The 24068-nt window shown below is 34.3% G+C and overlaps 1 long non-coding RNA gene across 3 annotated transcripts; it reads left to right on the top strand.

The window, feature by feature from the left end:
- The first annotated feature begins 11826 nt into the window (after window positions 1-11826).
- On the top strand, window positions 11827-15753 carry LOC113309396. 3 transcript variants are annotated; one of them, XR_003340564.1, is made up of 6 exons: window positions 11827-12154; window positions 12237-12290; window positions 13740-13891; window positions 14910-14993; window positions 15181-15437; window positions 15570-15753. It is a non-coding gene; the product is annotated as an uncharacterized LOC113309396 (long non-coding RNA). The 3 variants fall into 3 exon arrangements; XR_003340563.1 differs by having other exon boundaries at window positions 15181-15753; XR_003340565.1 differs by having other exon boundaries at window positions 13740-14828; window positions 15181-15753.
- The last annotated feature ends 8315 nt before the right edge of the window (window positions 15754-24068 follow it).

Raw genomic sequence — 24068 nt, 5'->3', positions numbered from 1 at the left:
GTGCGTAATCCATATGTGGGACAAGGTGGTTTTCAACAAACAGTATCTACAACCTCAAGTTGCCAAGGAGGATGCCTCTGAGAAGATGATTACCATGATGCAATACCATCATTCTATCTATTGATATTATGTCGTATGACTTATAGTAGAATTACAAAGAAGAAGTTTCGAGTCAAGTTTGTTTTGTGAAAAATCTCGAAATATGATTTAACAATTAGATGTTCAAAGGTCCTTAAAAATATTAGTTCTATGAATTAATTTGTGGATCAATTGAAAATTTCCGATGCAAATGATCATATCGAGCTTGAATTCTTATACATGAATTTTAGTACGTTGAGTGCAAACTCGTGTACAATAATTTGATTCATACAGTGTAACTCCTTCCATAGCATAAGAAATATAAATGGTCAACTATAAAGATTGTTTAGTGTCGTTCCAAGATTCTTCACAATTAGTTAAGGTTTGGAGTATAGGTTTTGTGGGTATACCTCTTGTAAACCTTCACGAGACTATAACTCGTCCAATATCATTACACCAAAACCAGGATTTTGTAACAGTGCAACCTGTCACAATTTATTTTTCAGTCACTGATACATCTGTGATAAGTCTTGCAACAGTTATAATTGTTATTAAATTTTGTATTCGTGATAATATTTAGGAATATTAAATTCTTTTATTAGTCACAATAATATTTGTTGACAATTTTACAGACAATCACAATTATAATTCAAAGTGATGATTCCACCTAAATATTTCACCACATCTAAAACAACCCCAAAATTATAACACTTTGAATTTTACTTGTCGCTAATTTTTTCACATTTGTACAAACTAACAATTATATTTCATTTCTATAAATCAAAATACATTTTTCTTTTTCTTTTAATTTTCTTAATATTAGAAAACAGGATCAAGACCAAGTCAACAAGTCATGACTTTATAGAAATTTGACTTTGACATATCTGCTTCTTCCGAAGACGGTGAAAATTACCAGACTACCCTTATCAGAATAAGTGCCATAAAAATTCTGAAGATTGTGAAAATGACCAGACTACCCTTATCGGAAATAAGTAAAATAAATATTACAACCTGTTAAAATGACAATATTACCCTTAATGGAAAAAGTGCAACAAAATATTATGCAGACTGTGAAAATGACCAGACTACCCTTATCAGAAATAAGTGAAGTAAATATTACAGACTGTGAAAATGACCATATTACCCTTAATGGAAATTAGTGCAATAAATATTATGGAAACTGTAAAAATGACCAGACTGCCCTTATCGGAAATAAGTAAAGTAAATATTACAGACTGTGAAAATAACTATACAACCCTTATAAGAAATAAGTAAAGAAAATATTACAGACTGTGAAAATGACCATTTTACCCTTGCCGGAAATAAGTGCAATAAATATTATGGACACTATAAAAATGACCAGACTATCGTTATCGGAAATAAATAAAGGAAATATTACACATTTTGAAAATGACCATATTACCCTTATTGTGAAAATGACCATATTACCCTTACTAGAAATAAATGCAATAAATATCATGGAGACTATGAAAATGACTATATTACCCTTACTAGAAATAAGTGCGATAAATATCATGGAGACTATGAAAATGACCAAACTACCCTTATCATAAATAAGTAAAGTAGATATTACTTACAATGAAAATGACTATTTTACCCTTACTGGAAATAAGTGTAATAAATATTCTGGAGACTATGAAAATGACCAGATTATCCTTATCAGAAATAAGTAAAGTAAATATTACAGACTGTGAAAATGACCATATTACCCTTAGTGGAAATAAATGTAATAAATATCATGGAGACTATGAAAATGACCATATTACCCTTACTGGAAATAAGTGCAATAAATATCATGGAGACTATGAAAATGACCATATTACCCTTATAAAAAATAAGTAAATTAACTATTACAGACCATGAAAATGACCACTTTACCCTTATTGGAAACATATGCAATAAATATTATGGAGACTGTGAAAATGACCAGACTACCCTTATTGGAAATAAGTAAAGTAAATATTACAGACTGTGAAAATGTCAATATTACCCTTACTGGAAATTAGTGCAATAAATATTATTGAGAGTGTGAAAATGACCAGACTACCCTTATTAAAAATTAGTTAAGTTAATATTTCAGACTGTGAAAATGACCATATTACCCTTACTAGAAATTAATTCAATAAACATCATGGAGACTATAAAATGACCAAACTGCCCATATCAAAAATAAGTCAAGTAAATATTATAGTTTGTGAAAATGACCATTTTGCCCTTTTTGGTAATAAGGTTAATAAATGTTACGGAGACTGTGAAAATGACCAAACTACCCTTATCGGAAATAAGTAAAGTAAATATTACAAAATATGAAAATGACCATATTACCATTGATGAAAATTAGTGCAATAAATATTATGGAGACTGTCAAAATGACCAGACTATCCTTATCGGTATTAAGTAAAGTGAATATTACAGACAGTGAAAATGGCCATACTACCCTTAGTGGAAATAAGTGCAATAAATATTATGGAGACTTGCAAAATGACCAGACCTCCCTTTTCGGATATGAGTAAAGTATATATTACAGTCTGTGAAAATGACCATTTTACCCTTAGGGGAAATAGGTGCAACAAATGTTATGGAGAGTATGAAAATGACCAGACTACCCTTATTAAAATAAGTAAAGTAAATATTACAAACTGTGAAAATGACCATATTACCCTTAATGGAAATTAGTGCAATACTGTGAAAATGACCAGACTACCCTTATTAAAAATAAGTAAAGTTAATATTTCAGACTGTGAAAATAACGAGATTACCCTTACTAGAAATTAGGGGTGTCAACGGGTCCGGGTCCTCCCGGGTATCACTAGACCCGTACCCTACTTATAAAGATCGGGTCCGGTTCCTAAATTTGTGGACCCAGAACCGGACCCGTTTAAATACCCGGGTACCCGTCAGTTCCGGGTACCCATTGGGTCTAAAGAAAACTATTTAAAAAATCTCAAAAACTTAATATATTTCTCTTTTTAGCTTGGATTTAAGTAATTTTTATAAAAAATTATTATTATTTCTTATGAATGTACTAAATAAAGATTAAATATAAGAGAAAAAATTTAAATGAGTAAAATATCAAAGCTAAAACTAGAAAAAATACTTATAATTTTGCTAAAAAAATGAATAAACGGGTACCCGATACCCGCGGGTACCCAATGGGTATTACCCGTTTGGACCCGTTTAAATTCGGGTCCAATCGGGTAATTACCCGCCGGGTCCTAAGTAGCTAATGGGTCCAACTTTAGGACCCGGACCCGGAACCGGACCCTAATATACCGGGTCCGGATCCGGATCCGGGTAATGGGTACCCATTGGCAACCCTACTAGAAATTATTGCAACAAATATCATGGAGACTATAAAAATGACTGAACTGCCCTTATCAAAAATAAGTAAAGTAAATATTATAGTGTGTGAAAATGACCATTTTACCTTAGTGGAAATAAGTGCAATAAATGTTATGGAGACTGTGAAAATGACCCGACTACCCTTATAAAAATAAGTAAAGTAAATATTGCAAACTGTGAAAATGACCATATTACCCTTAATGGAAATTAGTGCAATAAATATTATGGAGACTGTGAAAATGACTAGAATATCCTTATCGTAAATAAGTAAAGTAAATATTACAAATTGTGAAAATGACCATATTACCTTTATTGGAAATAAGTGCAGTAAATATTATGGAGACTGTGAAAATGATTATTACCTTAAGGGTAAAATGGTCATTTTCTGGTTAGGATAAAATGGTCATTTTCACAGTCTATAATATTTACTTAACTTATTTTTGATAAGGGTAGTTTGGTCATTTTCTTTGTCACCTTGATATTTATTGCACTAATTTCCAGTAAGGGTAATTTGGTCATTTTCACTGTCAGTGATATTTACTTTACTTATTTCCGAAAAGTGTAGTCTGGTCATTTTCACAGTCTCCATAACATTTGTTGCACTTATTTCCCCTAAGGGTAAAATGGTCATTTTCACAGACTGTAATATATACTTTACTCATATCCGAAAAGGGTGGTCTGGTCATTTTCACAGTCTCCATAACATTTATTGCACTTATTTCCAGTAAGGGTAGTATGGTCATTTTCAATGTCTATAATATTCAATTTACTTATTTCTGATAAGGACAGTCTGGTCATTTTGACAGTCTCCATAATATTTATTGCACTTATTTTCAGTAAGGGTAAAATAGTCATTTTCACAGTCTGTAATATTTACTTTACTTATTTTTTATAAGGGTAGTCTGGTCATTTTCACAGTCTCCATAATATTTATTTCACTAATTTCCATTAAGGGTAGTATGGTCATTTTCACCGTCTATGTGATATTTATTGCACTTATTCCCAATAAGGGTAGTTTGGTCATTTTGTTAGTCTCCATAACATTTATTGCACTTATTTCCCCTAAGGGTAAAATGGCCATTTTAGCAGACTGTAATATTTACTTTACTCATATCCGATAAGGGTGGTCTGGTCATTTTCGCAGTCTCCATAATATTTATTGCACTTGTTTCCAGTAAGGGTAGTATGGTCATTTTCACCGTCTGTGTGATATTTATTGCACTTATTTCCAATGAGGGTAGTTTGGTCATTTTGGTAGTCTCCATAAAATTTATTGCACTTATTTCCCCTAAGGGTAAAATGGCCATTTTATCAGACTGTAATATTTACTTTACTTATTTTCATAAGGGTAGTCTGGTCATTTTCACTAATTTCCAGTAAGGGTAGTATAGTCATTTTCACCGTCTGTGTGATATGTATTTCACTTATTTCCAATAAGGGTAGTTGGTCATTTTAACAGTCTCCATAATATTTATTGCACTTATTTCCAGTAAAGGTAGTATGGGCATTTTCACTGTCTGTAATATTCACTTTACCTATTTTCGATAAGGATAGTCTGGTCATTTTGACAGTCTCCATAATATTTATTGCACTTGTTTCCAGTAAGGGTAAAATAGTCATTTCAGAAGTCTATAATATTTACTTAACTTATTTCCGATAAGGGTAGTCTGGTCATTTTCTTTGTCATCTTGGTATTTATTGCACTAATTTCTAGTAAGGGTAATATGGTCATTTTCACTGTCAGTGATAATTATTTCCGAAAAGTGTAGTCTGGTCATTTTCACAGTCTCCGTAATATTTGTTGCACTTATTTCCCCTAAGGGTAAAATGGTCATTTTCACAAATTGTAATATATCTATACTCATATCCGAAAAGGGTGGTCTGGTCATTTTCACAGTCTCCATAATATTTATTGCACTTATTTCCTGTAAGGGTAGTATGGTCATTTTCACTGTCTATAATATTCACTTTACTTATTTCCGATAAGGATAGTCTGGTCATTTTGACAGTCTCCATAATATTTATTACACTTATTTCCAGTAAGGGTAATATGGTCATTTTCATAATCTGTAATATTTATTTCACTTATTTCCGACAAGGGTAGTACGACATTTTCACTATCTACATGATATTTATTGCACTAATTTCTAGTAAGGGTAATATGGTCATTTTCACTATTTGTACTATTTAATTTACTTATTTCCGATAAGGGTAATATGGTCATTTTCTTAATCTATAATATTTACTTTACTTATTTCCGATAAGGGTAGTCTGGTCATTTTCACTCTAGTAGTATTTGAATCTGTGTTGATCAATTCTGATATATTTCGTTTTCAGTCCATCCGAACGAGAAACTCAAGTCTAACTCTAATAGTTTTTGAAATTGTGTTGATCAATTCTGATATATTTCGTCTTCAGTTTATCTGAACGAGAAACTCAAGTATAACTCTAGTAGTATTTGAACCTTTGTTAATCAATTATGGTATATTTCGTCTTAAGTTTATCCGAACGAGAAACTCAAGTCTAACTCTAGCAATCTTTGAACCTGTGATGTTCGAATCTGATATATTTCGTATTCAGTTCATCCGAACGAGAATCTCAGGTCTAATTCCAGTAATCTTTGAACCTGTGATGTTCGAATCTGATATATTTCGTCTTCAGTTCATCCGAACGAAACTCAAGTCTAACTCTAGTAATCTGATATATTTTATCTTCAGCTCATCCGAACGAGAAACTCAGGTCTAACTCTAGCAATCTTTGAACCTTTGATTTTCAAATCTGATATATTTCGTCTTCAGTTCATCCAAACGAGAAACTCAGGTCTAACTCCAGTAATCTGATATATTGTGTCTTCAGTTCATCCGAATGAGAGACTCAGGCATGAATCTAGGAATCTTCGAACCTGGGATGTTCAAACTTGATATATTTCCTTTCCAATTCATCCGAATGAGAGACTCAGGTCTAACTCTAGTAATCTTCGAACCTGGGATGTTCAAACCTGATATATTTCGTCTCCAGTTCATCCGAATGACAGACTCAGGTCAGACTCTAGTAATCTTCGAACTTGGGATGTTCAAACCTGATATATTTCGTCTCTAGTTCATCCGAATGAGAGACTCATATTTGAATCTAGTAATCTTCGAACCTGGGATGTTCAAACCTGATATATTTCGTCCCCAGTTCATCCGAATAAGAGACTCAGGTCTGAATCTAGGAATCTTCGAACCTGGGATGTTCAAACCTGATATATTTCCTTTCCAGTTCATTCGAATGAGAGACTCAGGTCTAACTCTAGTAATCTTCGAACCTGGGATGTTCAAACCTGATATATTTCCTTTTCAGTTCATCCGAATGAGAGACTCAGGTCTAACTATAGTAAACTTCGAACCTGGGATGTTCAAACCCGATATATTTCGTCTCTAGTTCATTCGAATGAGAGACTCAGATCCGAATCTAGTAATCTTCGAACCTGGGATTTTCAAACCTGATATATTTCCTTTCCAGATCATCTGAATGAGAGACTCAGGTCTAACTATAGTAATCTTTGAACCTGGGATGTTCCAACTTGATATATTTCCTTTCCAGTTCATCAGAATGAGAGACTCAGGTCTAACTATAGTAATCTTCGAACCTGGGATGTTCAAACCTAATATATTTCGTCTCTAATTCATCCGAATGAGAGACTCAGGTCTGAGTCTAGTAATCTTTGAACCCGGGATGTTCAAACCTGATATATTTCCTTTCCAGTTTATCTGAATGAGAGACTCAGGTCTAACTCTAGTAATCTTCGAACCTGGGATGTTCAAACCTGATATATTTCGTCTCCAGTTCAACCGAATGAGAGACTCAGGTCTGAATCTAGTAATCTTTGAACCTGGGATGTTCAAACTTGATATATTCCCTTTCCAGTTCATCCAAATGAGAGACTCGGGTCTAACTCTAGTAATCTTCGAACCTGGGATGTTTAAACCTGATATATTTCGTCTCCAGTTTATCCGAATGACAGAATCAGGTCAGACTCTAGTAATCTTCAAACCTGGGATGTTCAAACTTGATATATTAGTTCATCCGAATGAGAGACTCAGATCAGAATCTAGTAATCTTCGAACCTGGGATGTTCAAACCTGATATATTTCATTTCCAGTTTATCCGAATGAGAGACTCAGGTCTAACTCTAGTAATCTTCGAACCTAGGATGTTCAAACCTGATATATTTCGTCTACAGTTCATCCGAATGAGAGACTCAGGTCTGAATCTAGTAATCTTTGAACCTGGGATATTCAAACCTGATATATTTCCTTTCCAGTTCATCCGAATGAGAGACTCAGGTCTAACTCTAGTAATCTCCGAACCTGGGATGTTCAGACCTGATATATTGCCTTTCCAGTTCATCCTAATGAGAGACTCATGTCTAACTATAGTAATCTTCGAACCTGGGATGTTCAAACCTGATATATTTCCTTTCCAGTTCATCCGAATGAGAGACTCAGGTCTAACTATAGTAATCTTCGAACCTGGGATGTTCAAACCTGATGTATTTCGTCTCTAGTTCATCCGAACGAGAGATTCAGGTCTGAATCTAGTAATCTTTGAACCTTGGATGTTCAAACATGATATATTTATTCTCTAGTTCATCCGAATGAGAGACTCGGGTCTGAATCTAGTAATCTTTGAACCTGGGATGTTCAAAACTGATATATTTCCTTTCTAGTTTATCTGAATGAGAGACTCAGGTCTAACTCTAGTACTCTTCGAACCTGGGATGTTCAAACCTGATATATTTCGTCTCCAGTTCATCCGAATGAGAGACTCAGGTCTAACTCTAGTAATCTTCGAACCTGGGATGTTCAAACATGATATATTTCGTCTCCAATTCATCTGAATGAGAGACTCAGGTCTGAATCTAGTAATCTTTGAACCTAGGATGTTCAAACTTGATATATTTCCTTTCCAGTTCATCCGAATGAGAGACTCAGGTCTAACTCTAGTAATCTTCGAACCTGGGATGTTCAAACCTGATATATTTCGTCTCTAGTTCATCCGAATGAGAGACTCAGGTCTAACTCTAGGTCCCTTCGAATATATAAATTAATAACTCTGCAATTTATATAAATTTGGTTTTACATTTATGCTAATTTGGTAAAGAATGATTCCACTATTAATTGGTTTTTCTTAAAATTGATGTCACATTGAATTTCATCTTGGATTTTTCTTAACATTAGAAAAGTTTTTTGTTTGTCGTTTCCTGATGCAATAAAAACCTATTCAATATCTTTGCAGCTTTGATAGCTTCTTTAAGGGAAGGTGGCTGTGTAACTACACTTTCATCTTCAACTTCCACATCATCACTATCGTCTTTTCCCATGACACTCTCACATATTTCTTCGTCAGTCAACAAATCTGAAATAATATCCTTTTGAAGGCAGTTTAAAAGAAATTCAACATCCATTCCACTGTGATAATTCAATCCATTGATTAGATTTCGCAATTCTCTACTTCCTTCATTATCTAATGATTTACTTGGATACTTTGATCCGGTTTCATCCATTGAACGAATCTTACAATGACGTAAACAATTTGCAATGGAATAAGGTGTATTGGTTCATTTTGTTGATTATTTTGTAAGAACTTTGATAAATTAATAAATTAATAATTATTAATTTATGCGATTATTTAATATCGCGATAAATTGATAAATTTTATCGGCCGACGCTATTATTTTATAGGGGTTATACTGTACTGGTATCGCATTATTTAGGCAATCAGAAAGTGTCGTTGACTAAAGTCAAACTACCATTGTATCAGGACTTTTATTGACTTGGACGAGGATATGTGGATAGTGTTGTCACCCTAGTAGATATTTTGGAGATCGGGACTTGTCATTCATCCAACTAGCGCTGCACAACGGTCGGTCAGTTCGGTTTTCAGGTGAAATCATGGACTGAACTGTACAACGCTCGGTTCTTCCAATTCAAACTGAAACTGAACTGTTTATCTACCGGTTCGGTTGTGAACTAAACTGACACGGTTCAGTTATTTTTTCGGTTTTAAAACTGAAACCGAACAATACCCTGTACATGCTGAAAACTATAAACTGAAGTAGATATAAACTGATACAAAAAAAACAAGTCTTAATAAACTGATAAACCCACAGACATAGTCTTAAAAAAACCAAGTAATAAACCCACACACAGTCTTAATAAACCAAGTAAAGAGAGGATTCTAAAACCAAGGATACTAAAGTTCAAAAACTAATAGTCTTGAAGTTTAACATAACAAAAGAAATGTAGCATCAGTATGAACTAAGCTGACTGCATTCCAAGCAAAATACTGCATCAATATGAGCTTTAAACCAAGTAAAAGACTACAGTCCATTTCAATCATCCCATCAATTTTCAACCTTCAAATCTCTGGCAATGGTCCCAAAATTTCTGTGATTAATACAAAGAAGAAAGGCAACACAAATAAGAAAACAGAATGACTCAAAATCAAAACAGATGAAAAGTTGAAAGCAATACAAATTTTAAGTCAAAAAATAAGAAGAGAGAGTCCATTACCATCCCCGATGCTAGCATTATCACCCGGTACATAGTCAGATATGAAATCAAGAGAAATGGGGTGTTGTAACCAGCTTTACGCACAAATAAGTGCCTCAACTGTCCTGGCAGACAATGAGCTTCTCCATGGAGTAAGAATACGCTTTCCTGTACTGAATGCGGACTCGGATGCAACTGAAGAGACGGGTATAGCAAAAAAATCCAATTCTGCATAAAAATGCAAATTATATGAGCTTTGAAAATTGAAACTCTTTAAGAACATTATACATGTACAACAGAACTCTCTTCTACCCTTCAAGCTAGTGACTAGTCTCAGACTCTCACGAGTACATAACTCATACGAAATCTAATAGGAACAGGCCATGATCTAATCCTTATGCGTCGAAAGACTCGAAACTGACCCACTAAATTCATGAAAAATAAACAAAACAACTTAACTTCTTTGCAGGTCCATGAAAAACTATCTAGCTACCAGCCTACCATTGTAATTCATGGCTAGTATTAGAAGCCAATAAACAAAAGTTCTTTGGTTGCAATTCTATCCATTGCAATCCTTATGTTACAACATCAATTTCTAGCCAATAAGCTTGAGTTCATCATTCATGGCAACTAATTCTTTTTCTTAATGCAGAAACTTTAAAAGTTATATTCAGAACCTAACAAAATAACACTCTTATCAAACTGAAAAATGAACACTTGCAAATATTTCATATACCCAAAATTAAAAGAACAACTCTAGAACCCAACACTTGCACATGACATGAACATCTCTAAATCTATTTTCCTTGCACAAAAGAAGTGAAAAACAAAGAAAAATCTCTAGATGGAAAAAAAAAATTGTTACCTGCTCCTCAAAGTCTTAACGCAACTATACTGATGAAGAACTCCTGCTGCTCCTCTCAGTCTTTCTGCATATGAATAAAAAACAGAAAAAATAATTAAAAAGAAATCGATTGACAACAAAAATCGATTGATAAACAAAAACTAAAAAGAAATCAATCGGTTGATTTACTTCAACAAATTGAAACCCTAAACCCAAACAAAAGAACAAATAGAGAAACCCTAGTAATGAAAAACACTAAAAAGATCTCTGAAAAGGAAGAAACACAAGTTACCTGCTCCTTAAAGTCTTAACACAAACACAACTATACAGTCTATAATTGATGAAGAAATGTTGTTGCTCCTCTCAGTCTTTCTGCATATTAAAAAAAACAGAAAAATAATTAAGACCCATATCGATTGACAACAAACATGGATTTATAAACAGAAACTAAAAACAAATCAATCCATTGGTTTTGTTCAACAAACTAAGAAACCCTAGAAACTGAAAACTAACAGAAGAACAAAAAAAGAAGAAAGTAAGGAAAAATAGAAGAGGAAACTAAAAAGAAATCAATAAATTGGCTTACTAGAGGTGGTGACGATCGATGGAGAGGTGGTTCTCTGATGAGTGGTGGTGGAGGCGACTGGTGAGGTAAGAGAAATGGAAAGAAAAAAATGAAATCAGGTGAACCAGCTGAGAGTTTAAGTAGTTAGGGTTTTAGATATAGACGGCTAGGATTGATTAGGGTGATACAAATCAAGGATCTATATTCATCGGTTCTATCGGTTCGGCTTGACCATACAAACCGTAGACTGAACTGAAAGATCAACAATTCTTTTGTTATGAACTGAAACTGACCGTTGGATGAACGGTTCAGTTCGGTTAAGGTTCGGTTCACCCCGGTTCGGCTCGGTTTGCTCGGTTCGGCTCGGTTCAGTGCATCCCTACATCCAACAGCTGTGAGTCCCACTCTTCTCTTAACCAAACCTAGTTAAACCTTATCGTTTTGCTGCCTCTTCTTCCATTTCTCTGAAGTCCCCTCTTCTCTTCTCTCTCAACATTTTTCTGCCTCCGAAGAAAAATTTCTTACCTCTCCAGATCCATCGGATTTCTTACAAAAACTAACAGATCTTCATGAACACTACACCATGAACCAGGAGGAAAAACCATTTCCTTCTTCACTCCAGATCTATTTATATCATTATGTTCGATATAAAACCATTTTCTTCAATCTTAACTCAAAACCATTCTTCTTAACCATTTCCTTTTTCATCTTTGTTGTTTGTGTGGTATTAATAGTCCTTCTTATTGGAACTAAAGTTACGCTTTAAATGTAATTTCCCCTTTTTCTCTCTTTGTTCTCGTTGATTTTGTTTGCTATTAGGGTTTGAAATCTCTTTTGGGTTTTATTGTAGGAGTTTTTAGAAGACGAACAATCAACCTCAGTTGGATTTCTTGAACTTCTCCAGGTATAAATTCTCCTCAACTTTTATTTGTTTTGAATTTTAATAACTCGGTTTTGTGAGCCTGATTTCTTATGTAGATTAAATCTCTTTATAAATTTTCAATTTCTATGTTTCTGATATTGGATTTCATGCTGTTTTAAAACATGACATGTTGTTAATCTCAATTTATATTTCAGTTTTCTTCATATCTGGCTTTGTCAATTTTCTAGGATTTATTTCTTTGTCTTGGTATTATTTAAACATGAGATGAAGATTGGGTTTCTCTTATCTTTCGGTTTATGTTTTGTGTTTAGAGATTTTTTATTCTAGGTTTACTTGTATGTTTTATGTGGAAGATTGTGGACAAATTTGTTTTATGAAGTAAAAATCTGTTTAGCTTATTGATTTGTTTAGGGATATGAAAGTAATGAATCGTAGTGATCAATTATAAAATCTGAATTCTGGAGTTGATGAAGAGGTAATTAGATTAAATTTGGATGATTTTGTTTCCTTACTGACTAACTAAATAGCTAGTTAAGTGTTTTCTTATGCTTAATTAGATACCTATAAAAAGCCAAGTTGCTTCATTTTCTGGCTTTATTTATTTGCTTGCCTTTGCTAAATTTGATTAAGTTTGTAGCTTCATCTGACTTGCTTTTCTGAAAATGTATCAATTCCTAATCTCAGTACATGTCTCTTATCTCCCAATCTCCTTGCTTCAATCTATCAATTCCTTTTAATCATTTTGAGTTTATTTTTAGGCATATCAAGTACTCATTTTGATGATTCTGTTTTAAAATGTATATATCTTATTTAAGTATGTTGTTGATTTTTCTTTTAAAGGGGTTTTCTTCTTTTTTCGTTTACTGTTTTGTGTTTTTTCCCTCAGGAAGTTTACTTTTTTTATTCCCTATTGATAAGAGAAAGTGATGGTTACAAATATATGTAGTTCTAAATTTTAATTTGAAATTAAGATTACTTTTGGTAATTATGGTTTGGGTGGTTGACTGATTCCTGTCAATGAATCAGTCCAAGCTTCAAATTGGCCTTTCATGTTGTTGGTGGTGTCGTTTAGCTGTATTTGCAGTTGGTATGTATCCAGGATAATTGCTTGTACTTATTTTCTGCCTTCCATGTTTGCGAGGAGGAGTTTCCAGTATAAGGTCTTGAGGTTTTGTAAAGATCTTATATGTCATAGTGATTTATTTTCAAATTGATGATTTTACGGTTTTTCTCAAACTGTCTGTACACAAGTCTGTACACAAGTACTGCTTGTTGGGAACATATCATCTAGGGGTTGGATGTAGTCACTGTTTTGATGTTCAATAATTCTCTAGGGTTCTTAATTTTTTCTTACTGGAAACTTGGTGATCTTGTTTATGTCTCCCAAGGAAATAGGATTATGCAGTCAGTATAGCTTGATTGAATTATTTTATTTATCTGGTGCTAATATATGGGTTTGGTCTGCTACAGATTCACCACCTCGGTGGCGGTACTGAATGCTACAAATTCACCACATGCAGTACCAATTGCTGCATACCTCCGCGATCGTTGACAAGATCAGTCAAGAGCAGAGAAGCATGATGAATTTGATTTTAGGGGTTCTCAAGCACAACAACTTCGGGGTAAGCTCGATTTGTGCTCGTATGTATGTATAAGGACTGTGTTAATATATGAGTAGTATGGACTGTAAAACACTTAATATTATGCAGATAACTTAAGACAGTTCTGCACTATTACGTAAGATGTATCTGCACTATTGGATAGATACAGATCTCTTGCTTTTTTTTTCGTTCTTTCTATCTTTGTTTCTTTCTTGTGTTCTTTTAATTTTGTCATCGACTATCTTCTCTCTAGGATATCACAAAGACAATAGCGAGCCTTTGGCTAACTGGTAGTGTCTGTACGATCTATGAGTGTTTCCATGATTGGTTATTAAACTATTATTTTGTTTACTGTAGCTAGTGCTAAATAAGACCTCTTCCTGGTGCCAACCGATTAATTGAACATTTGAAGGGACATGGTGTACCTATGTCATAAGCTTCGTCTCTAGGGAAAGCATAGAAAATAAATTCACCTATCCCGAAGGTCAGGTTCCGCTGGATATTTATCCTATCTCAAACAACCAGATACTAGATTAGAGATTAACTCAATACATTCAGATTAATTTTACATATTTGATCTTTCATCTCGTTACGTGTGTGTTTAGGCTGGAAATAATCCTGAATTGTGAGATGCTTTTGCATATCTTACTATTATTCTTAACTGCGGATAAATTCCATTTATGCGTCCAATCTGCATTTGCTGCTTGATTTTCTTCTTAAGATTCTTTTAGGTGGTGAAGTTGTTGGATGTCGATCCTTCCAACGACCTTGTTATTGAGGGCACATTGTAAATGCTTTTTAATTTTTTTGCACATGCTTAAATTTCTAATGAAAAAATCATGTTGAAACCATTTGCCAGGCGTGTCTTTGGTATGAAATTCTTCTTGGTGTTCACTGAGTTTATAAGATGGTCATTAATATTGGTTGGAACCCATAATGTAACACTAAAAAGACTAGTGTAAGTGTCAATTATGATTAACCAATGGTTCTGTTTTGTGCTTGTTGGATCCTGACACAACATAATATGCTATTACTGCAGGAACCTTGGCTACTTCATGATTTCAATGAGGATTTCTAAGGGGAAGAACCGCGTCTTGTGATTGTTAGTTATATGCGACCAGAGGTATTGACGTACTGCAATAATATATCAGAACTGTCTTAAGTTATTTGTATTTACTAATCCATTACTTTTGCATTTAAAAGTAGGATTAACCCATCCCATACTACTCATTCCTTGAAGTCAATGCTATTCTGGTTTTGTTGTTCTTACAAACATGTTGTGTGATTATTTTTGTTCTAATTTCTTGCAGATGAATTTAAGTAAAGTAATATTCCCAACAATGAAGCAAATGCAGTTTCACCACCTGATCCTGCAGCTGTGAATGCAGTCATGTAGATAGCCTGAAACTGTTGCTTACTTCCGACGAAGCTGACAGAATTATTGGTGATCATGCTGAATAGTTTGCTACTTGCATAGTGTAGATTGTTGGGATGCAGTGCCCTATTTCTTTCTTTGTTGGAGGCTGGTTCCGCAAGAGTTAAAAGCCGATATCTGGAAGGGTTTGAGGTAACTCCCTGCTCACTGATTTGTGAAATCTAAGGATATCCATCTACTTTTGCTATGCATCTAGGTTTTATCTGCTTGTTGTTATCATGTTTTGCAACCTTCGCTGGTTCATTTTATTTTCTTCTTGTGAAGATTCCTCATGTAAAGAGATGAAGCTGGAATAAGCTAATGAATGTGAATGGTAAAAGTCTGTCATGAATATGAATGGGAAAATTCTGTAATGAATATTCTGCAGATTGGGAAATAAGAAACTGCAGGCCTGTAAACTGAAAGTCCAGGCCCGTGATAATGGACCTGGACTATCCATTTTTTTTAATTGTAATTTAAAGAATTGTCACTAGAATAATTGTAACAAAAAGTGTCACTTAAAAGACACGTGTCATCATCTCAGTGTTGATGTAAGAAGACGACACGTGTCACTCAAAGATATGTTACAAGCAATAGGTAACACCTACGTAACCGTCATAAAAATAGACACGTGTCCTCTAATATTGTTGCAAAATTCACTCACAACTATAACTGTTGGAATTATTGTGACAAATTGGACACGTGTCGCAACTTTTAAATTAGGTTAATCGTTGCTGTTTTATGGTATAACTGTTAATAAGTGTGACTTTAAATAATAGTTGTCACAAAAAAAACCGTTGCAACGGGTAACAACAATTATTATCACACTTCTGCAACCGCGTATATGTGTTACAAATGTAAACAGTAACAGATTTACTCTGTGACAAAAACCTGGATTTGGTGTAGTGTATGGACACCTAGGGGTTTAAAGGCTTGTTGCATATGCTAAGTGAAACCGTGTCCTCAACGAAAGGGAGTTGTTGTACTGTAATTTAGGCTAAGTAGTTTGCTCGGGAACTTGCAAACCAAGTGAGGAGGAATTTGATAACTGCATATGTTACCGTATTTTTAATGTCAATTTCATGCTAGTATTTTTTTTATTTCTCTTGTGAATTGTTGTGCATTATAATTGTTTTCTAGTTTATTTGTTTTACTAGATGAATCATCCGAAAAAGTGAATTGGCACTTAATTGTGCAATAAAAAAGTTAGCTATAAATGGACAAAGGCCAAAGGCCAAATGGAACTTGTTAAAGTTCAGGATTTCTTCTCATCATATTTAAGAGGACGAACAAAGCTAATGGCAAACGAATGGAGTCATTCCAACATCACAAGAAGAAGTTATAAGCATTCGAAGCAAGTCAAAGTTGAGAAAGTTATGAAAGAAAAAAATTACTAAAGGAAGTCAGGTAAAATTAGGCGCCTGCAATTTTATTCGGAGCAGCCACATAAGTTGATAATAACATTAGATTCATTGCTCGGGACACCACATTTCATCTTCTTCATTCAATTCTCGTGGCCAGTTCAGGGAAGTTGTGCCAGCCGAGAAAACATGAGAGAAAGTTTTATGTCCTTAACTATTAGTAATGGTGACTGACGATGGTTTATGGAGGAAGAGCTCAAACGCAATAGAAGAGAATAAGAAGGTCAGGAGTCTTGGATACCGCCATTATCATATATTTAATACTTGGTGAATGATGGGTTTTTGGTCGATCTAAAATAAAGAAAAATAAGAGATCGAGTCTATGGCGATGTGGTTTCTGATGTGGATAGACATAGATGAATAGAGAGAGTGGGTCTGTGTTGTGGTTGATGGAGATACGTTCAGACAGAACATGGCAGTGAAATAATGATGGTTATTGGTAATATGATGGAGTGACACTGGCAGAGAAGGGTTGAGAGGAAACATGAAATGGTTGAGACGTTGTCTTCCATCGATGATTGAATTCAAGGGGGGATGAAAGAATGTTTTTATGATCGGTGGTGATGGCATAGAAGAATAGTAAGAAGATTGAGAAGTTATGATGATCAGTGTGTAGTGTTACTGTGATTATCGAGTTTTGGATAAAAAAAGGAAAGTTATTTTCTTGTTTAGAGTTGTTGGAAAATAGTACTCGGCAGTTAAAGAAGAGATAATGGAACTCAGGTTAACCTACAGTGGAATTTCCAACCATAGGAAATGTCAAGGAAACCCACGTGTGGGTTTTTCCCACTATAGGTAATCACATGGAGGCTTATGGTGGAGTTTTCCAGTTGTAGCAAAACACATATAAAGTTCTGGCTGGGATTTCCAACTGTATGTAAAGACATAGAGAAAGAAAAGAATTTCCGGGAAATTTCTAAGGGAGTGGACTGACAGTCCTGCATTTCCAATAGTTTACTTATAAGCCATTGATGTCCTTTGGGCTCGACCTTCTAGTTTTATTTGAGCCCATTACGAAGAATTTTAATCTTTTCACACGGCCAGATTTTTGGACGTGACTTTTGGAATTTTTGGCAAATCTTTGCAACCATTTTGACCGGGATTTGGCGCACGTACACATCAACGCTTGGGGTACTATACAAGAGACTTTTGTAATTGGACTTCTACACAAGCTTTTATCAAGTTTTGGAGGGAGAAATACAAGATAAGAAAAGCTAGGGTTTTGGAGCGATTTCCATCACCGTAACTTTTACTTTTATCATATTTATCTCATGAGTTTCACTAATACCATGAGTAGTTAGACTTCTAATACATGGCTTAATTTAGCATGTAAATATTTTTTAATTTTTCATATATATGATTATCGTTTGTTTTTACTTTAATAAATATATGCTTGATTGATAAATTTGTTTAGGTGACCAATTAAGTTAGTTTATTAGTGAATCTAATGCTAGTAATGAGTTAGGATATCCGTAATTGTTGAATAACTCTTACACAAGTAGAAATTGTGAAACCTTGCCGAGGGATTTTATGGAGCAATCACAAGTAAATACAACCCTAGTAAGTCGACCGAGGATATTGAGTTTAACTTCTAGGATCAAATCTAAGTTCACAAACCTTAAGACATTCGAATGAATTACATCTTGTAAGAAAATCTCAAGGTGGTTCAGACGGACAGAATCTTGAGATTAAGCGTATCTATTTCCCATTGATATAAATTTTTTTGGGGATATCTAAGCGTACATGCGGTGATAATCTGTGATTAATAAAGAATATGTGAATATACTACTTTGATGACTGATTAGTAACGAAGAAGGATTCCATGATTATATTTATCTCCATCGCTTGCAATCATAATTACATTTATTTGCATTGTTATTAATTAATCTAAAATAAAAATCCCCTTCGGTGACATTTCACGACTAGAACTCCCTACTCTTCGAGGGAACAAATCTTACTTACTGCTGTATTATTCATTAGTAAAGTAGAAGATGAGTGAATTAATTTGTGCGCCTACCTTACGCATCAATGAAAGACATTTTGTGATAATCCACTGTTAACAGACTCTGTTTTGTGCGTGATTGATCACAAGAGGATTCAAGTTTTGTGCGCAGGTACAATTGAAAGCAATTGTACAATTTAAATACGAAGAATATTTATCTAATTAGTTTTCGTATCTTGTGCAATTTGTGCACATATCTTGATCAGATGGGATCAACTAGATCTTATTTATCTTTGATAGACTTGTGATTATCTAGTTAATAAGATCGGCATCATTTTGTAGTTTCTCTTTGAGTTCTATATTGTTTGATTGCGGGTACGGGAATTGATTATTTCGGTAATTAAGATTCATATTGATCTAACCAGACAAGGGAGTTTATTAGATTAATTAAACATAAGAGCCTTTTTCAACGACTCAGCATATCTTTATACCAAATATTGAATAGAGTGGTTACCAAACAGATTTGTTCCTTTACTGTTTGGAAAACGATCAAAAGGAGTTGAGTGCACAAGTCTTTACATCTGTAAAGCAACCCAAGATAGTGACTTATGTCTCGAGATTCACGTGCGTGACCGAGTACTAAAGATATGCAATAAATATTGTTTTACAAAACATTACATACCAATGCTTAATGGGTTCAACTGAGCAATGCTCTAACAAAACCTCTACATTCTACGAAATTTAAATTGACTTAGGTTATACATACAAGTATATTTACCTTCCAGGTAGTTCCATATCTCTCATAATTAACTTTTAAGTATTCCCAATAGCCATAGACAGTATGCACTGTTGCTTGGGCAATTTCCAAATCATCAACTTGAAATAAAAATAGTTTGTGAACAATAAATTGTTCTAACTAAGATTGCTAAGGGGGACATTCATTGTGAAATGACGAGGGTACCAAAATACACCACAATCGTTTTGTTTCAACCTATAAGTCTGATACCAAGTGTGATCGTTTATGGACAAAGTCGAGATAATACGACAACTTGATATTCACTTGACATTAGTTACGGTACAAAACCGATTGACTATAGGATCAAAGTCAAGTGATTATGATTAATCTACAAGTGTATTTAATTTATTATAATAAAACAATTATAGTGCGGAAGTAAAGTAAAGAACATAAATAAAGATTTTGTTAACGAGGAAACCACAAATGCAGAAAAATCACGGGACCTAGTCCAATTTTGAATAAAGAATCAAGTGCGTAGAATGTCCGTCTTACTGAGGAAACCGCAAATGCAAAAAAGTCCCGTAATCCGGGTTTCTCAGCTAACTGAGTTTAAGTGTTTCAGATTCACAAGGTTTGCTGGAATTTTGTTTATTGCAAACAGATTTCCAAATCTAGATTGAAACACATCAAAAGGTAAATCAAATAGGTTAATCTGGCAGATTGGTATCAAAAGTCTTCACTGAAGTTGAAGTAACTCTTAGGTTGTAAAGGATGTCAGTTAAGGGAATCAAGTGCGTAGATCGTGCGAGGTTCAGGGGACATAAGGAACACGACTGCAGCTAAATTGCTTGGAGGGTTAGTTCGTTCTCAACTACATTCCAGTCCTAAGTCTGATGGTGGGCTAGTAGCGGTTTAAATATGATGTTCAAAGCTGGAGGAGGTCCTGAGGTTTTCTGCAGGTGCAATTTTCCTCGTGGACAAAATTTATTGTGTCTTGTGTTTTTTCTTTCCACATTTTATTGTTTATCTTTATAATAGGAATAACACAAGTAGTGCGTAGTCAATATAGATAGTTTAAGTCCATATTGTTTAAGATTAAACAACAAAACTTGTTCTTGTTGAATTCATATCTTCAAAGATAGATTGCAAATTTCATACTTGTTAGAATTAGGATCCTCTTAATTTAGATACGACTAGATTGATCTTGGATATTGATTTTTGAGATCGTCCAAGAATTCTTCTGCACAATTAGGTACATGGACTATTAGTCTGTACACATTGATTGTGGAAGAGAAAGAGATAAACTCTATATAAAATCTTCTTCAAGTGTCTCTGCTTTGACATACTTGTGATTGTATTAGGTTTTTCCCATACATGTTGTCGAACGAAAAATTTGGTGGTGTACTTGGTACCTTCTCCTTTTCAATTTGTATCGGAGCAGGAAAGCACAGCTACACCTAATAAGTTTGTGTCTGTAGCAATCTGAATCTATGGACAAGAGTTCTATCTCTATTAACGTACCACCAACCTTTGATGGCACGAATATATATGGTGGAAAATAGCTACACGCTTCCAAACGTGGGTGCAATTAGTCAATGGTTATACTCCTCTAACAGTTTTAGAATACGATGAAACTGTTGCTAAGGATATATCTGAATATAGCGGAGTTGAAATCAGCGTTGGAAAGCATAATTTTGATAGTAAAATTGTTGCTAAGAATATAGTTGAATACAATAAGAGCCTGATTCAAGATGACGTGTCGTCAACTTGAACGTTGAATTTGGAGAGCTATAGTAGTTAGTCTAGCGATGAATTTGATTTCAAAAAGAAATCTAGAGCCTAGAAATATAACATTTATTTATATAATATGGATGTACCTTTCAATATTTTACTTATTTTATCTTCTTAATTTGATTTGATTATAAACCTTTACAATATCCATTTGGTAATTTTTTAGTCATATCTTTAATAAATGTTCTTTGGAGTATTCTCTTCAACAACACAAAGTGTATTCTCTTCAACAACACAAAGTTTTCTAAAGGCCTAAAAAACCACAATGCTATTCAACTCCCTCTTTTCCACCTCCATATTCACCTCCCTACAATCTAAACCCCAAATCTGAGGAATGATGAACTCACATGTACCTGAATGTGAATCAAATTCTAGATGTGTGGTTTAGATTGTAGGAAGGTGAATAGGTAGGTGGAAAAGAGGGAGTTGAATAACATTTCGGTAAAAAAAACAAGAAGATAACATCTTTAAATCATATATATATCCATATGTATGGTTAGATCCGACGACATAAGAATAGTGACACGACAAACAAAAAGTCTCGTGAAAAAACTTATCTACACTTTCTGTTATACCTCTATGTAATCAAATTTAATCAACTTTTCGTTATATATTTATAATTAGTAATTTGGAATAACTTTTAAAAATTATAGAAAAACAATTAATTAGTTTTTTAATTAATTATGAATAAATTTCCACATAAATTTTTACACCCATTTTACACCCACTATAAGTACAAATACCATATTGACATGCTACTAGAAGTACAAAGGGAACAACCTGATTTTCCATATTGACCGTGAGTTGTGACAAATATCAGTCGGTATTGCACATAGACCATTTGGCAAATAATGTTTTCATTTTTTTGGCTTCTAAGAGAAAGGATTATGGGGTTGAAACCTAAAAGTATCTTTTAAAATGAAAGATCTGATCAAATTTGGTTTTATTATCGGTAGAGGAACCCCTACACCCCAAACTCAATCAACCTCTCTTTCAGCCGATTGAGTCAGTGAAAGTCGTCACTACACGGCATACACTTAGCCGTGTGAAATAAACAAAATAAAAGCGATAAAAATTCACCTTTTGGAGCTGAAATGAAAACAAACAAAAAAACAAATTATTTGCTTTTTGAAGCTCAAATGAATCAAAAAGCAAACAACTTGCTTTATGAAACTAAAACGAAGAAAGAAGGCAAACAATTTAATTTTTGAAATGAAATGGAAAAAAAGGCACAATTTTCCGGTAAAGCCTATTATCCACTCTATTCCACGATGGATTTTGCACTCCTTCGGTGCCTCTTTTTCATTTTGAAAAGAATAAACTCCAAGGTCTATTCCAATGCACATATCAGGTGGCTGATTTTGTCAGTTTAGCACCCACTATGAGTATGTCAAAATGGCAAACATATCTGCCTAAGTGCCAGAAATACCACTTAGGCATACACGACGGAGTATCTAACGAACAATAGAGAGTCCATCGCCATATGGTCATAACATCGCTCGTTGCCCATTCCAGCGCCAGCAATAGTTACCATGTCGTTCGTTGAGTTGATCATTGCTCATCAGTTCATCGTCCAACGGCTACAATTTCTCCCATCTATAAATACCTAATTTCAAACTCATTTCAATTTATAGGCGACAAAAAACTAACTATTGGCGCTAGACTTTATTATGAGCGATATTCACGGTAACACTGGCGATAAAGACTTTATCGCTGGCGGTATTATCTATTTCGTTCGTTAGAATCTCTGTCGCTCCGTAATTTTCCATAGTAGCGCAACTCATTTACCATACCACCTGACATGTCAAACAGATCTTTTAACGTTGTGCATAGGAATAGGCCAAACACTGTCCATCACATAATCCTTGCTCTATGCGAATGGCGTTTAACACCCGGCTAAAAGCGGGAAAATGCAGTTGAAAATAGTCTGACTGATTGTCTTCTTGTTGTTGGAGTGAGCAGTCCATGGGATTCAACCAAATTACAAAACAACAAAATTGGAAATTGTGTTAAACTTAAAACTTGGAGCGGGTGCTGTGTCGGCCATCTCAAGTTGTGAGCCCAATTTACTGGTACCATGTATCGAAACTTTAAAAAAGAAATGAAATGTTTGTACTCATCTCTAAGAAATGAACAAAGCTCGAATAAAGTATTAGGTTTTGCGACAGACCTCGATCGTATTTCGCGGTCATCACATACCATTTTAAATTTGAGCAGTGCCATCAACAAGGAGACAAAATAATTTTGACAAATCACGCGGTTTGCATAACCATGTGTCATCCCTGGTTTGCGATGCATAATGTTGTTGGACCTTTTTTACAAATTATAGGAGGCACATGGAGGGTTCGCAAAACTCGTCCCGTATATATGATACGCATCACGAACTGGAACAGGTAGGTTTTAAGGTACCCAATTGGGCGAATTCTGGTCCCCACTTACTAATTTGATGCCATGAACCAACAACATATAGACAAGATAAACTCATCTAATCTAATCTAATCTAATCTAATCTAATCTAATCTAATCTAATCTAATCAATGAAATGCATGGGGTTGAATGAAAAAGCAATTACTGCTGGACCAATGGGTTTTTTTTTTTTTTTAATTTGTCAAATTTAGGCCAACCTCAATAATTACGATCTCAGGTTCACCTGAGTTACTTCTCAATTCCCGAGGTTCAGTTCTGTTGAGTTTCAAATAAACGTGTTTCAGGATGACAGGAACTTAAGCCGACTGTGAATCTTGTTCTTCAAAAATCAGAACACATTCCAATTATGATGCAAATTTTGTTTTATTATATAGCCTCAAACCGGTCTAAGCCTAACTTCATAACTTGCATCTGTATGGGTGTAAGGATGTTCATCTTTGTAACGAGGCACTTGTGCACAATACTGC

This window comes from Papaver somniferum, chromosome 9 (assembly GCF_003573695.1).
Source record: "Papaver somniferum cultivar HN1 chromosome 9, ASM357369v1, whole genome shotgun sequence".
NCBI classification, from domain to species: Eukaryota; Viridiplantae; Streptophyta; class Magnoliopsida; order Ranunculales; family Papaveraceae; genus Papaver; species Papaver somniferum.
The sequence above is the reverse complement of the archived record's forward strand: the minus strand, read 5'-3'. Positions and strand labels throughout refer to the sequence as shown.